Source organism: Choristoneura fumiferana, chromosome 8, assembly GCF_025370935.1.
Source record: "Choristoneura fumiferana chromosome 8, NRCan_CFum_1, whole genome shotgun sequence".
Lineage (NCBI taxonomy): Eukaryota > Metazoa > Arthropoda > Insecta > Lepidoptera > Tortricidae > Choristoneura > Choristoneura fumiferana.
The window spans coordinates 5,084,052-5,097,320 of record NC_133479.1 but is presented as its reverse complement, the minus strand read 5'-3'; the positions used below and the strand labels follow the sequence as shown (position 1 = coordinate 5,097,320).

At 38.2% G+C, this 13,269-nt stretch overlaps 1 long non-coding RNA gene across 1 annotated transcript; it reads right to left on the bottom strand.

Moving 5' to 3' along the window:
• Positions 1 to 5,654: 5,654 nt before the first annotated feature.
• Positions 5,655 to 12,270, bottom strand: LOC141430179 (uncharacterized). Its single transcript, XR_012451622.1, has 3 exons — positions 11,384 to 12,270; positions 10,568 to 10,693; positions 5,655 to 9,923 (listed from the first exon to the last, which is right to left on the bottom strand). It is a non-coding gene; the product is annotated as an uncharacterized lncRNA (long non-coding RNA).
• Positions 12,271 to 13,269: the final 999 nt, after the last annotated feature.

Here is a 13,269-nt window from a genome sequence, read left to right as displayed (position 1 = left end):
CTTAAAAAATGTAGTGTTGTTAAATACTTGTGATCGCTAAACAACACTGTAAATCTGTTTAAAAAAAATACTTCGTTATGTTTCTTGCCGGATTCTTCTGAATAGAGATTTTTCCAAACCGGTGTCAATTTTTTTTGACATTCATAAGTTTTTGTGTTTGTGTTTTTGCTAAAGTCTAAATTGAATAAAGATATTTTGACTTTGATATTTCGGTAATGCAATACTTAGATCACTTTTATTTTCAATTTTTAATGTAATTTTTTAATTGTCAATTCAGTTTTTGGAAAGTTTGGTATGACGACGAGCGAAGCGAGGATGAGTGTTAAGTGCAATTGCTACCTAGACACAGGACGAGAATTAAGAAAGAGAGAGAAGAAAGAAATAATTTGGACCCTACCAGTGCTGGTTATGTATGGGGGACAAGTGCCTTCCAATGTCCAAGGTGGCCCGCGCCGGTCATCGCAACCATGAATTATCTCGCGAAGTCTATCGTAATTATTTACAATGAAACTATGCACTGCGTAGCCATGGGAAAGCAATAAGCAATAACGGCGCAGCTTGGAACACTCTCGGTGTGAATTTATCTGGCCTATTAGAGGTATGGGCTTTTATTCAGCTGTATTGAAGTCATATAAAAGTTGCGAGGAAGTTGTTTTATAAGCTTTTATATTTAACTAATAGCACTGTTAAACGCTAACATTTTGTTTGGGTCAAATCTTGTAAGCTTATTTTGACCCACTTGCAGTAGCCGGACGGATTGATTGGAACTTTGGTAGTATACAGTGCAAGTTGGTCAACAAGGAATTCAGTCAGAAAAAACTTATACCTACTAAAAAATATTTTTTTAACAGAAAATTACTATTGCTCTTTCAACGGCCCGTCGTCCGCCAAATTCTGCTCGCATGTTGTGCATTTAATTACTGCTTTTTACCCTTGAGTTCGCACGAGTTAAATCGAAATTCCGGGATTTTACGTGTTAACATTCAAGGGCTGCGTGGTCAAACCTGATAAGTCGAAATAATTTACTATTGAAAAGCACTCCATGTTACATGGACCATGTAGAAGTTTATGGGTTTGTGACCTTTGCAGCGGAAAGACAAGTTAGGATTAGGTAGGGAAGTGTGATTCAATTTATGGACGTAATCGCTGATGTTGATGCTATTATAGATACGGCGGTTGGAACGCTTCGCGATCTTACCCAGCTATATCACTTTGAGAGTCTGGAATATGGGAACCGTTGTTCACCGACAATGTTGTTCGTAATTACTGACGCCTGAGACCTGTATTCTAAGGGTCAGATGACCATAAGTTGGAACTGTTAGTCGGTTTGCTAGTTTGTTTTTGATCATATTTTGATACGGAAACGAGAATTGCCTAAACGATGTTGAACTTGTCGGTGTATTTTCCTTTGTCAAATTACTTTATTATTATTTTATAAGATTGATAAGGTGGAATTTTGTAAAATAATGAATTACTGGAAAACATTTAAGCAGACCACTGTAAAAAAATAACGGGTCACTTCGTGGGGACGTTGTCTCACGAAATAACGCATGTTCCTTTTACTTCCAATGCCGCACCGGCTCTAACTCTAGATCAGAGTAGAGCCACATTGTCCACACCGCTTCCGCGCCTCTCAAAGGCGTCATATTTTTTTTATTATATATACATACCAAATTTCATACAAATCCAACCAAGTTTTAGCGTGAAGCGTAAAAAACATACTAGCAAACTTTCACATTTGTGATGTTAGTAGGATATTATTAGATAGGACTTGCAGAGCCCGCTGAGGAGTGCCAGCCCTGCGTCTCTATTTGAATTTTAATAGACATGAGCTGCAAATATGCCAATATGTTAGTGTTTATTTCCGCGTGCGTATTTAAGAGTGTTGTTACAGAACGACGTCAGAAGCGGTGGAGTGGGAGCTCGGACTAGTTTCCATAAACTTGCAACTAATGCTAATATACCGACTTTGTTTAACATATCAATAAAACTGGGTGCCAGCGAGATTTAATGTAGCGAGAAATGTTTTATTTATTGATAATTTGTAATTACGATTATAAACGGCTATATGGCATTATAAAATACTTATGAGATAGTAAATAATGGGTAATGGTTATGGAGTAGGATATTGTGGAGTAGGGTTTTAGTTTTATCTTGTGCTTTTCCTTAGGCTGCGAGCTGGCTACTACAAAATTCGAAAATCGAAGTTCATATCGTGCCATCACTCTCACTCTCGTATTAAATAATATTAGAGTCAGCGGGACGGTACGATACAAATTTCGATTTTCGAATTTCGTTGTAGCCTCTCTGTACCACAAGATAATACAAGTGTACTCTGTTCCAAGGGCAGGTGAAAAAACTTACTATGGACAACCTTTCGCATGTATCTCTCAATTCATAAACATGATACAACAAGTTTTATTGTCTTTGAGTGACAACTAACGAACCAAACTTTGAAAGTTTGTACTAAGAGCAAATGTTTGTTTTTTTGCCTGCCGTTGGAACAGAGTATAGAATTGTAGCATTTGTAACGTTTGTAACATTTCTAACTTCGTATCTTACCGTCCCGCTTACGCTAATATTATTTAATACGAGAGTGAGAGAGACGGTTCGATACGAACTTCGAATTTCGTAGTAGCCCCGCTGGACGCCAACTGGAAACAACGGGTCGGACAGCGACGCGACAAGCGTGTCCCTTCTCTGTAGGTACATTGCGTATGCTGCCAGGTAACCATTGAGCGGCAAGCGTCTCCGGCGAGCAATGAACATAGAACATGCTCGACGCTCCGATGCGCTGGTATTCAGTGCGGCCTTACAGTTAGTTCCTATTTACCTGGTCATTCTAGTCACCGTTGGGCTCGCAGACAATCATACTTGACCCATTCGCTCGTAGACATAGGTATGGAGTCAGGTGTCTTGGCACTGATCAATGTCAACGTCAACGCACATTTGACCTAAGGCCCAATTCGCACGAGATCTAATAAGCTGTATAGGTATGTAAACTACGAAAACATAGTCTGTTCGTTGTATACGGTATCACATCGTAACTCTCCTTTGGGGTATTAGAATCTAGAGGCCGCCGCGTACACCATTAATATGGCATAATTAAAATTAGTTTCTCAATTATCTACCTACCTACTCGAAAGGGCGCCAAATGAATGATGTCCTAATCAAGCGACGCATTCGATTTTTTTCAAATGTTTCTTTCAGTGTTGTGATCAGTGTAGGCAATGTATGTGGATGATATTGCAACATATAATTTTTTATCATACACATATTTTATAGAATGACTGCCAGAAAACGCTGTCCCACATATAAATGCGAAAGTGTGTGTTTGTATGTTTGTCCGTCTTTCACGTCGAAACGGAGCGACGGATCGACGTGATTTTTGGCATATCTAGATATAGTTTATGGCCCAGAGAGTGACATAGGCTACTTTTAATCCCGGAAAAATGCATAGTGCCCGAGGGAACAGCTTAGCGCGCGATAACCGAATTCCACGCGGGCGAAGCCGCGGGCAAAAGCTTGTTACTGATAATTGTAGTAAGTAATGTAGTAAGAATCCTTACTACATTTTTTTTCAATAAACATGATATTATATTATGAACATTTTCGGGTATCTCGTCTTAAGAAACCCGGAAGCCGGTGAAATTACTGGCACTTGAGGTATCCCATTTTAGGCCTCTAGGTTGGCAACGCATTTGCAATACCCCTGATGTTGCAGATGTTTATGGGCGGTGGTGATCTCTTACCATCAGGAGACCCACTTGCTCGTTTGCCATCCAGTCGAATAAAAAAAAAAGAAGAAAAATGACCGGCTTACCCGTAGAAAATGCGTCAAAATTTAACCGTTAGTAAGGATAACTATTCATGGATTAATTAATTAATTATTGAGACCGGTCGTTACACCATCACACAAAGGATAGCCTTTCGCTGCAAAACGTTCAATCAAATAAATTTACTGTTATCACTTCATACAGTCGCCGTCGCGCATGCGTATAAATTGCCGCTGACCTTTCAGCTAGTATTTATAGTGTGTTTCTAATCGCATTGAAATATTGATATGAAACAGTAAATTTCATGCTAATGAGCTTTGCAACAGGGTAAGATGTGACAGACTATGATATATGAGATAGGTGCGGCGGGTTCCGTTCGCCGGAATGATTTTAGTTTACAATACGGTATTTGACTATTTTGTATATGCTTTATAAATTAAAACTACACAATGCCTGTTATCGAATAGGAAAACAATTTTTAAGCTATCTTTACAAGTAACAAAGTTATAAAGGTTTGAAATTCAAGATTAGACAGAGAAAGACATACTGGCATGTGACGTCACACGCCAGTGCCGCCATACTTGCTGCATAGAGAAAAGCGTTTGAGAAAGAGACAGGTATATAGATTTTTCAAAAAATCACTATAAATCCAATTTTCAACCGATTTAAATTTTCTCTTCGCTAAACACTATCTGTATCAAAAAATCAAAAATCAGGAGTTGTCATATTCCGTATTGTTTGTAGGTTTGTAGCTTATATTGCAGTAAATATGCAGCAGGGTATATATTTTTGAAACTACACAAGGAATTAATATAGGTACTGAAAACATCAGACGGCAAACTTGAATTATTTACTAAAAACTTAATTATTTTTCTTAATTTGTATTCGTCAGTTGCGCATAGCCGTTTTGAGAAGAAAATCAAGTGACAGAAACAGAAAAACAATTAAATACTGGCAGTAATAAAGCAGTTTTTTTTTAAATCCCTTTTGTACTGTGCCAGTCTAGAAGTTACAAATGTAGCATACTCCAACTAAGTGTTTTACCGACGATACGTACACTATTTATATATACTTAGATAATTGTAGTCGGTTTCTTCAATTTATTTTTCTTCTCAAAATGACAAACCGCTTTTGACAACTGACAAGTACCTAAAAATCACGAGTGTAGGAGTTAGCAATAACTAAATTAAAATTACTTACCTAGTAAAACATAAGAATAATACAGATACTTGTAAATTTATGTATTAAACTGGGTTGAGGTTTTCAGTTTATATTTAGTCCTCAAAGTGTTCAAAACTTTACATACTTTATAGCGTTTGATACGTTTCTTGCGATAAAAAACTGGAAAAGGAAGTCAAATAGAGTTTTTGCTCGATCCTCGTTAAATCGATACCATTTCTCAATTATCCGTATAAGGCAATTACGAATGAGATACCATGAATAGTCAAGGTGTATCGAGACTAGTCGCTTGCGCAGTAATCAATTGATTTTCAATAGACGTGTCATTTTATTTGCAAATTGAACTCTGATTTGAGATTCTAAAGATCGAACGTGGAAATGCAATCGGCTTATTCGTAGAGAAGCGATTTCGCTTAGCTTTCGTAGGAAACAATAATATAATCAACCTCTTAAGGTCCCCAAACTTATTTCGTCTAACGACCATTTTGAGAATCAGTTATTTTTTAACGCCCCCATTTTTCTTTCACCTTAAAAACCTCAATAACATATTAGTCTCGCGTGATGACGGCACAAAGGTGAAGATTTATTCTGGGCCCCTTAACGCCCCCCTCTAGGCCTCCAGCGCCCACAAGGGGGCGTTATTGCCCACTTTGGGAAAGACTGAATAATGTGTGTACCTGAAGAATTGTTAGTTCTTTAGTAGTGGACTGTATTTCCTTTCTTCTGTTCAGTGAAAGTCCTTTTTGCAGCAGTAAAGATTTATTAATTTATAAAATGTAAGAGCACAATTTGACGCGACACATTAGTTCGCCATGTTGAATCCAAGAGGCTAGACATTTAATGTGGTGTTGCCAACATGTTGCGGCCTCAAGAAAGAAAATTAAAATGTTATTTTAACATTTTTACAATAGCAAAAACTATAATTGTGACCACACAATATGACATCAAAATATTGTTGAGATCATTAAGTTCTTACAATCTAGAATAATCTAAGAGATATTATTATTATTACAGTACAGTCAACCATTTATTTATTATTTGGTAAGTATACCTGTATACAACATAAGACAGTATCGGTAACAAAACAAGGTAAGTTATTTATTATATTTTTCCTGTAATGAAATTAACATTGTATATTAAGATAATTATTTTTACACTTTTTTTTTTCAGGTTTAGCTGAAGGAGTCTACAGCAACACAAAAGGTAAATATTATTTTTTCAGGTTTAGCTGAAGGATTCTACAGAATAACAACAGGTTAGAATTTATAACTTATGTCATAATAATGATTGACCTAAATTTAATAATTGTTCTGTTGAGAAGGTTACTACTACAACAGGAATGAGTAATAGCCTCTTAATCATTATGATATACAAGCTCAACAGGTAAGTTTTACTTAAATATATGTAAGTTACATAATCTTAACTAAATGCAAATTATTGTACCGGTAACGCACATACTTTGGTGATAGACCTGACATGTGTCCTGCCATTAGGAGTTTTTACTTCGATCGCCCTAACCTTATCATCTTTTCCAGGACATACACGCACAACACGTGCCATCGGCCAGTTCATCGGAGGTGTGTCCTTCTCTATAAGGAGCACGAGTGAGCCTACTTGTATGTTTGGTTCGTCAGTATGCCATTTAGGCCTATGCTGTAAGACGTTTAAGTAATGCCTGTGCCACACCTTCCAAAAGCATTGTACCATATGAGTACAAGTACGCCACATCTTTAGCCTATTCATCGGGACGTCAGTCACATCAGATTCAGGATATGAAGTCATTGCTGCACCAATTAAAAAGTGACCAGGAGTTAAGTATGTATAGTCATCACAATTAGAAGTCATAGGGGTCAATGGACGTGAATTTAACACTGCCTCTATTTGCGACAAGACTGTACTAAGTTCCTCGTAAGTTAATAAGGCCTTCTGGATCGTTCTTTTTAAGTGAAACTTAGTACTCTTAACGGCTGCCTCCCATAGACCACCAAAGACAGGAGAATAGCACGGTATGAAATGAAAATTGATCTGCATCTCTGCAGCATAAGTTTGTACCTGTGCCCGGTGTTCTTTGGAAAGTTGGGTATTGGCCGATTTAAATGTACTGGCATTATCGCAGTAACAGTCAGTTGGCAAACCTCTACGCGAGACAAATCTTTTAAAACACGCGAGAAATGTAGCGGTGGTAAGATCTGAACAAAGTTCTAAGTGAACTGCTTTAGTGCTGAAGCACACGAATACGCAAACATAACCTTTGCTTACTACAGCACGTCTGATTCGAGATTGTTTAACTTCAACTGGGCCTAGAAAGTCAAAGCCAACCTTTTGAAAGGGTCGCATCGGTCTGGTAACTCTATCAGCAGGTAAGGAACCCATTAATTGTTTTGATGCTTCCGCTTTTAATCTAAAACAAATCATGCATTTATGTGTTACCTTTTTTATCTCTCTAATACCATTTATTAACCAGAATCTTTGTTTTAGGCTAGACAAAATTAATGTAGGTCCAGCATGTAATAGCCTAGCGTGCTCACTACGAATTATTAATTCTGTAATCTTTGATCCATTACATAATATGATAGGATGTTTCTGTGAGTACGACTGGTTTGAGTTTTGAAGCCGTCCTCCTACTCTTAAAATGGAATCACCATCGAGAAAGGGATGTAAATTTACTAAAGAAGCATTGACTGGTTTGTTGGTTTTGATTGCATGAATATTGTCAGCGTGATGAATACCCTGATCATGTTTAATTATGAGCGCCAATGCCCTTTGTAACTCCACACTGGTTAAAGATTTAAATTGCAATGTCCCATTTTTGTTATTTATTTTAGTCTTTAGATAATTAATAAATCTAAGGAAGTATGCCACTAAACGTGTCATTTTATTTATGTCTGAGTACTTATTTATGACCGCTTCAAGAAAAGAATTGCCTTTATCTTTGACGTGAGAGAGTGAGCAACTGGAGAGCGCTGAGCAAGCTTTAAGCTCTGGTACGACCTCTGGCGGAGATGACTTATTATTTGCAAAGTCATACTTATCTAGTAAGAACGAAGGTCCACGCCACCAAAGCGTACAGTCAGCTAGTTGATGCGGATCCACACCTCTGCTCACCAGGTCCGCAGGATTGTCTGCTGTGCCGACGTATAGCCAGCGCCAGTCACCTGTTTGGTTTTTAATTACACTCACTCGGTTAGCAACATAAGCTTGAAGTTGCGTCGGTTCAGTTGCAAGCCACGCCAGAACAATTTGCGAGTCAGTGAAGAGAATTACATCATTGATTTTAAGCTTCAGTGTTAATGTGTTATAAACCCTTGTAATAAGTTTTGCTAGAAGCAGTGCAGCGTTCAACTCCAGTCTCGGCACCGTTAGTTTGTTGTTGAGTGGGTTAATCCGTGATTTCGAGCAAAGTAAAGATAATGTTGCCTTACCAGCTTGATCAACCACTCTCAGGTAAATGCAGCAGCCGTAGCCTGTAGAACTGGATGCGTCGGAAAAACCGATGAGCTGGACAGCAGCAGCAGTGTCGTTGACTGGAATGTTGCGATCTAAGTAAATGGGATTCATGCTAGACAAACCTTGTGCAAATTGTAACCACTCACTCTTTAAAGCATTACTTGGCGTAGCATCCCAATCAATCTGCTCTGACCATAACCTCTGCATAATAGCTTTAGCCTTAACAATAATAGGGCTTACAAATCCCATTGGGTCGTAAAACTTTGAAATGTAGCTTAAAATATCCCGTTTTGTCACTGATTGGCTATTGAAGGTCTCTGGACAAGAGATTGTAAAACAATCTTTATTGTTGTCAATAGTTAATCCTAATGCCTTTAATTTATGATTGTCTCGTTGTAAATCAAGCTCATCGAAATGTTGCTCAGTCGGAGGAATATCTGACAGAATCGGTGCGTGATTGGAAGACCACTTATGTGTGTTAAAACCCCCAAGCATTAGTAGTTCACGCAACTGTCGTTTTGCCTCGAGAACTGTAGTTATGTCCGAATCGCAATATAAAACGTCATCAACATAACTGCAGTTTCTTATGATAAATGCTGCCAAAGGATAGTCATGCTCATAGCGTGATGCAAGCTCAAACAAACACCGTGTGGCTAAGAACGTAGAACTCTTTAAGCCGTATGTCACCGTATCTAAGCGAATGCAACGTATGGGTTCGCTAGGATCGTCACGCCATAATATATTTTGTAGCGAAGTGTGAATAGGATTGAGTGCAATTGCCCTAAACATGCGACGTATATCGGTCGTGAACGTGTAATCGCCTAAACGAAACAAAAGCATTATTTGAAATAGATCCTTTTGCATTAAAGCACCATTTAGCAAGAGATTGTTTAGTGAGATTTTTTTATTAGTCTTTAATGACCCATCAAATACCACCCTTGTTTTAGTAGATTTACTATTTTCATTGATTACTGCGCGATGTGGTAAGAAATACACAGCATCCTTGTTGAGGTCCATGGTTTCAATGTCCACATAGTGGCCATGACCTAGGTCAATGTATTCCTGAATGAATTGTTTGTACTGTTCAAGCAAATTTGGAAACCTGGATAATTTTTTTTCTAAATTTAAAAATCTACTCAATGCCAACTCAAAAGATTTACCCAGAGTGTCATTAATATGTTCAAGAGGTAGTTTTAATGGTAAATCAACTTGAAACTGATTATTACTTAATTGTACAGTATTCTGAAATATTTCCTCGCATAAATCTGTCTCAGAGGCTTGTTCTTTGAATATTTCAGGTACTTCTTCGGTTTTCCAAAAGGTTTGTAGGGTTTCATTGATATTGTCATTATCAGACTTGCATACCTGGCAGTGTAGACTAACTGTTTTATTGCAGGCCTGTTGTTGCAGCGGCAGACTGCCACCGATGACATGCCCAAAGTGCGTGTTGATTATTGTAGGCTGGACACTATGTTGCGCCGACGACTGCCTGGCCAGAGCTGGCTGTTGCGGCAGGAGCAGCTGGAAAAATGCGTCACAACCCATCAACATATGTATCTCACCCGGTATATTATAATCATTGTCTGCAAGCTGTATGCCGGGAGGAATGTAAATGTTAGACATGTCCAACTTTGTTTGCGGCAATTTGCATGTAATTGAATCAACCACATGACAGTTGACAGAAAGTTTGAATGGGGAGATACGTGAATATACTTCAAGTGGGATACTGTAATTGACTTTATTGTTTACATTTGTGATACCCACAATAGTGACTTCTTTCTGCACAGGAGTCAAACCTAATCGTTGCACAAGCTCAGTTGTAACAAATGACACCTGTGAGCCACTGTCTAATAATACTTTTACATTATATTTTGTCCCGTCCTGGCCCACAAGGTAGACTCGGGCAGTAGGCAGCAAACATTGGCTTTCTTCAATACTTGATGCTAAAGTCACTGTACCTGAAGCTATTGCAGGCGTGTTGACATGAAGCAGAGAGTTATGGCTCCTGTCTTTGCAGTGATTGCATTTGAAGTGGTACCTACATTTCCCAGGATGAGAATTTAGACATACTGGACATAGCGCTTTGGATTTTACAAAGGCTAGTCTGTCATTGACTGGTAACAGTTTAAATTTTGCACAAGTAAATAACTTATGGTTGGACTTACAGTGTATACATTGACGCATGCTCATCTGTCGCTCCGTGTCCCGTTGGTATGCTGCGTTTACGACTACATTGTCGCATTGCTTACTTGTACCTTGGTCAACACTCTCCAGTGCCAGTGCTCTTTTCTCTATAAATTGTACAAACTCATTAATAGTCGGCTCTATTTTGCAGTCTCTATTTAGTTGAAAGGCATTAGCGGTGGTAGGATCAAGTTTTTTCACAAGTAAATGCACCAATATGATGTCCCAATGTGAGACAGACTCGTGTATGCATGTTAATGCCTTTACTTGTTGTTTAACATGTGCTGAAAATTCCCTCAGACTAGCAGCTGTCGGTTTTGAAGGTGCCAATTCCAATAACTGTGAAATGTGGTCACTCATTATGAGGTTTCTATTGTCATACCTGTCCTTCAAAATCGATAGTGCTTCAGTATAACTTTCGCCGAAAATTGGTAGGTTCTTTATAAGATCAAGAGGTTCGCCGCTGACAAAATTACGTAAATAATACAGTCGTTGCACATCATCGAGCGTGGTATTATTGTGTATCATTGACGTGAAGATATTTATAAACCGAGTGTAATCGCGGTATTGGCCTGTGAAAGTATCTATATCAATTGATGGCAATTTTATATTGGACACTTGGCTATGACGCACTGGTTGTGAACTAGCGTCTGTGTTCGCTGAGATTACACTTAGCTTGGTTAAACATGCCGCGTACTTGTCCTCAGATTCGCCTACATTTTCAGTGTCCGCGGAATTGAGACACAATATTTCAATGTTTATGTCTTGATAGCTAAGGAATAATTCTCTTAACCTACCTATTTTGGTTTGCGCAAGCGCTGGAGATAAAGGTTCTTGATCAGCCCTGTCCACTGCGTTAAAAATCCTCGTAAGGCTAGCCTTTAAATAGCCCCGCTTAGCGACTAATTTCTTTAATTCTTCCTCCATGTTTGTCACCGGTACAATTGTAAACTTAATATAAATTTAATTTAGGTACACGGCGTGCACTTATAAAGCACTTATACAAACAATTATACAGGATTACGGACACAAAACAACTCGACAATGGTAAGTACCTAAACGAAAAATGCGTTTCTAAAACGGAGAAAAGTAGTTGTCAATAATGCACAGATAAACTAAACACTATAATGTCTCTGGAGTGGTAGGTTCAGGGAGCCGATGAGGTCGCACACGCACATAAGGCTGGCTACTCACTATCCGATGCACGCGCAACCGCCGCCGACGCAGTGTTGCTATAGCGAAATTGCGCACGTCCCGGCACCGCCCCACAGAACTGAATGACTGACCTTGAATTCTTCTATTGAAATCGAACGAAATATTTTGGAGTAGCTGAATGTCAGCTATGCTGAAACCTGTAATATCTTCGATCTTCGTTAGATGTGCAGCCTTTACGCTTGTTTTGTATGGAAATATCACTGAACAATTATTGTTTTCTTCACTGTAATTTTCACAATGGCTTCCGTCACTGAATAAGTTGCAGAAATATTCTTGCTTCGCAGTTCGGAGGACCATGAAGAATTGTTAGTTCTTTAGTAGTGGACTGTATTTCCTTTCTTCTGTTCAGTGAAAGTCCTTTTTGCAGCAGTAAAGATTTATTAATTTATAAAATGTAAGAGCACAATTTGACGCGACACATTAGTTCGCCATGTTGAATCCAAGAGGCTAGACATTTAATGTGGTGTTGCCAACAGTACCTACCTAAAAATTAGTAACGGGACCGACTGACAGTTAGATATGGCACTTGTTAAACCATTATATTATGTAGTTTTAAATTTGGCAGGCATACGCGTGCTGGCATGCTCTCTTATTCGGAGAGGAGGCCTGAGATCTGCAGTATGGCATTTATAAGCCGAGATGATATCAACTAATCGTTATTTCTTATGGTGTTTATTTCAAATGTTGTTATACAATAATCCTTCCCACCTTGTATAATATCATACCTACCGTTATGTCATGAATATTATTTTACTAGACTAGGTATCCCTTAAGCCCTAAGGACATTAGTAGGTAGCATATATTATATTATAATTATAACAGTTAAAAAACTGCCACTGTTGTGATAAACAAACAAGAAAAAGTTGATTGATCCTATTCTAAAAAAAAACTTTTTTTGGTATTCCTATGTTAAAAGTTTAGTATGCAAAACGTTTACACACCAATTGAACGCCATTTAGTAGATCCCGCAACATGTCTCTCACCTAGACACCTTCTGATTAAAGCTTATTAATCACGCCTGATTAATTCGCGGTAAAGCGAAGGCAGAAGGGAAATGCACCTATAATGCGTAAAATGACTTATGACGCGTCAAAAAGCACATATAAATTGCTTAAGTGCCTGGCCGAGATTTGTGTACAATAATAAGAAAACCCCTGAGGATTCGAATGTTGACCTGCCTCAAGAAACTGGTACTGTTTAATGCAAAACTGTTAAGTTTTCACACTACTGTTTTTTGTTATTCACAATGACTCTTTTGAGACAACCTTTACAATAGAAAGAAGTAAGAAATATATTTATTTAGTACCGTGAATGTTCATATTTATACTTTTTTTTTTTTTTTTTTTTATTCGACTGGATGGCAAACGAGCAAGTGGGTCTCCTGATGGTAAGAGATCACCACCGCCCATAGACAACTACCTATATACTTTCTCTAATACCTACATATTTCAATTTTCTAAATCCCAAT